Consider the following 2830-nt stretch of genomic DNA (forward strand, 5'->3'; position numbering starts at 1 on the left):
CAAAGATAATTGGGTATTGAAAATTCTATCTAAATCAACCAAATAAATCTTTCGGTTACCAAATTAATAATTTCATTGATGCCATCAGCCTTCAATTTTCACTCCATTAAATTCCTAAATTCATCTGAGAATGGCACAGCAAACAAATTAAAATGAGTTTCTTATAAAAATGAGAATGATAAGATTATGCCTTCTAAAAAAGCAATTTAACTCCAGTAAATTATTTTTAAATTATTAAATGAGGCATTGCATTAACTATAAAAGAGGAGCATAAAAGGGCACCCAGCCTACGGAAAATAAGACATCTATAGACCTCTATAACCTTGGACAATTATATCTGTAATAATTGGCTCATAAAACTTTATGGTAACTTGTACAATATTCCTTTTTCCTTAAGATAGTATTGTGATCAGCAGGATGATTAGACAGAGAGGAAGAGAGTCTTTTTTTTTTTCCTCAGGAGCACATGGCTAAATGTTTCCAAATAGCCTCTTGTTGCTTTGCTCAACACAGAGCATTAGAGCAGAGTGTTACCTGCTCTGGGTGCAATAATAAATCACATTTAAACTACATCATGCTGCAGTAAGGCAGCTTAGTGTCAAGGAGGAATTCAGGATACAAGACAAGCAAATTCCATGACTGTTTTCTTTAGAATACGTGCTCAGTGCATTGAAGGTTTGAACCTTTAAATGTCAGGTTCAATACCTCGTCTCCCTTTTCAGTTCTTCTTCCATCTACTTCATAGAATGCCGAAATTCTGAGGAATGAGCAAAAACAAACCAACATGAGACTGCAGTAACAACTTGATAGCAAAGCAGTGTGAATAACAGATACATTTTATATTTATTCCTAAACAAGGAATAAACACTGCCTCTGCTTGTGGGGGAATACCGTCACTAAAACGAAACCACATGGAGCTGAAGAAGCGTTCACACGTGCCCTGGAGGTCCGTCCAGTGAAGCTGAGGGCTGTTAAATGACAAGCTCAGCCATGTGGCTGCCCTGGCACAGAGAACTCCTCCTCCCAGTCAGGTCCAGCTCGTTCCCAGAGCTTTGCTGTCCCTGCAGGAAAGGGAGCTGAGTGCCACGGGCGGACAAACATTGCCCTCTCTTCTTGAAAACCTGTTGCTATCAAAGGCAGGCAAGCTTTCCACTGATTCCAGTGAAGCACCATGGCTTACAGAGGGAATTGTGATGAAGCCAGATCAACCCCTTGTTTTCAGGAGATAACAGGCACAGAGAGTCACTCTAAATCACAACTCCTAATGAAAGCCTTGTGGGCACACATTAAACCCTTCCCAAAGATCCTCTGCTTGCTTCCTCTCACTACAATGAACCAGCCTTCCCTCAATCCAGAGATGAACCCCTGCTGATTCCAGTAATTCTTGCTTCTATAAGCTAAATCCTTTTGTGGTTTTCCTTCATTCTCCATTCTACACATTCCAGCTAAATTTAAAATGAAACAGGTACCAAACCAGGCAACATTAAAGAACCAGAGGCATGAACTCGATCCAACAATGTGAGTTCTGTTTGAATTAATGCACTACAGGGTTTAGATATCCCCGATTTCTTCACCTTTGATTTCCCAGTGATGTCCAGAATAAATAATTGCCTTATTAAAGGACTTCTGAAGCCAATAGAGCAGGGTAAAAAACACTGAAGTCACCAATTCAGCCTTTGATTCTGTCTGACAGAAAATTAAAAATGAATGAGAAAAAAAATTAATAATAAATGTATTCATGGCCTTATTGGGATTCATGACTCTCTTGCCAACATTAAATAAGTTCAACCAATTGTTCTCCTTAAAGTGAAATAGCATCAGAATACCAACTGTTCAAACACTATCAGTATTTTCCTTTGGTATAATAAATTTGTAAAAACCCCACAACTAACATAACACTGCCACAATTATAAAATTCTTAAAGTTAAGACCCACCCCATCTGCCAAAAGACAGGGAGCATTTTATGTCCAAAGCTCTACAATTAATAGAAATCATAAACCCTTCTCAAATACCAGCTCAAACACAAGGGGTTTGACAAAATTCTAAAACTGTGGCAGAACAAAACAAAGTCTGGTCATAGAAGACGGCAGGGAATAACAAAAGGAAACTCATACTGGGATGCTGCCTTCGTAAGTAGTTACAGCAATGCAGATTTATAGTGCAATGGGGGGATCCCTAGGAGTCACAGGAACCCTTGGGATAGAAAAGCTCTTCTCCTTAGATCTTCAGTCCAGCTTCAGGAGGCTCAGCTGAGATCTCAGCAGTTCTCTCTGGCTTTTATTCACTCAGGTCCTGAAAACTCCCAAGGGCAAAGACAAGGCCTCGTGTTGTGACCTTTAATTGTGAATCAGGTGGAAATGTGTGTCAATTCTGAGTTCTTGGCTCCGTGAGCCACTGTGAACAGCCTCGTCTCATCACAGCTAAGCATCAGAAGGATCTGCAAATTCCTCTGAGCCCAGCACCCTCCTACTGACTGTGACCAGCCTCAGCTCCTCAAACAAAAGTCAGTACAGCTGTGACAGATACCCTTCAGCTTGTCCCATCCTGCAGGCAGCTGAAGCTCTTCAGTTCTACTGGCAGTGATTTTTTTCACCCCTTCTCTGGTCAGTCTCACCACAATTACATGTAATGATTCCCAAACAATAAAAGTCTGACAATGAAAAAAAATATCCTTTAAATGACCAAAACCTGAGAGGAGAAGGCTCTACCATTTTCAATGCATATCTGGGAAAATAAAGCAAAATGAGACTGAGGAACTTGCCAAGGGTAGCAGACAATGAAAAGTCAGTGGCACTGGGTACGGTTGTGAGTGATGTCAGTGTGACATTC

General features: G+C 40.4%; 1 long non-coding RNA gene across 1 annotated transcript; it reads right to left on the bottom strand.

Moving 5' to 3' along the window:
• Positions 1-281: 281 nt before the first annotated feature.
• LOC120757992 (uncharacterized) lies at positions 282-2242 on the bottom strand. The gene is made up of 3 exons (XR_005702728.2): positions 2116-2242; positions 892-1061; positions 282-757 (listed from the first exon to the last, which is right to left on the bottom strand). It is a non-coding gene; the product is annotated as an uncharacterized LOC120757992 (long non-coding RNA).
• Between the last annotated feature and the right edge of the window lie 588 nt (positions 2243-2830).

The sequence above is a fragment of the Hirundo rustica genome, chromosome 11 (assembly GCF_015227805.2).
Source record: "Hirundo rustica isolate bHirRus1 chromosome 11, bHirRus1.pri.v3, whole genome shotgun sequence".
In the NCBI taxonomy this organism is placed as follows: Eukaryota; Metazoa; Chordata; class Aves; order Passeriformes; family Hirundinidae; genus Hirundo; species Hirundo rustica.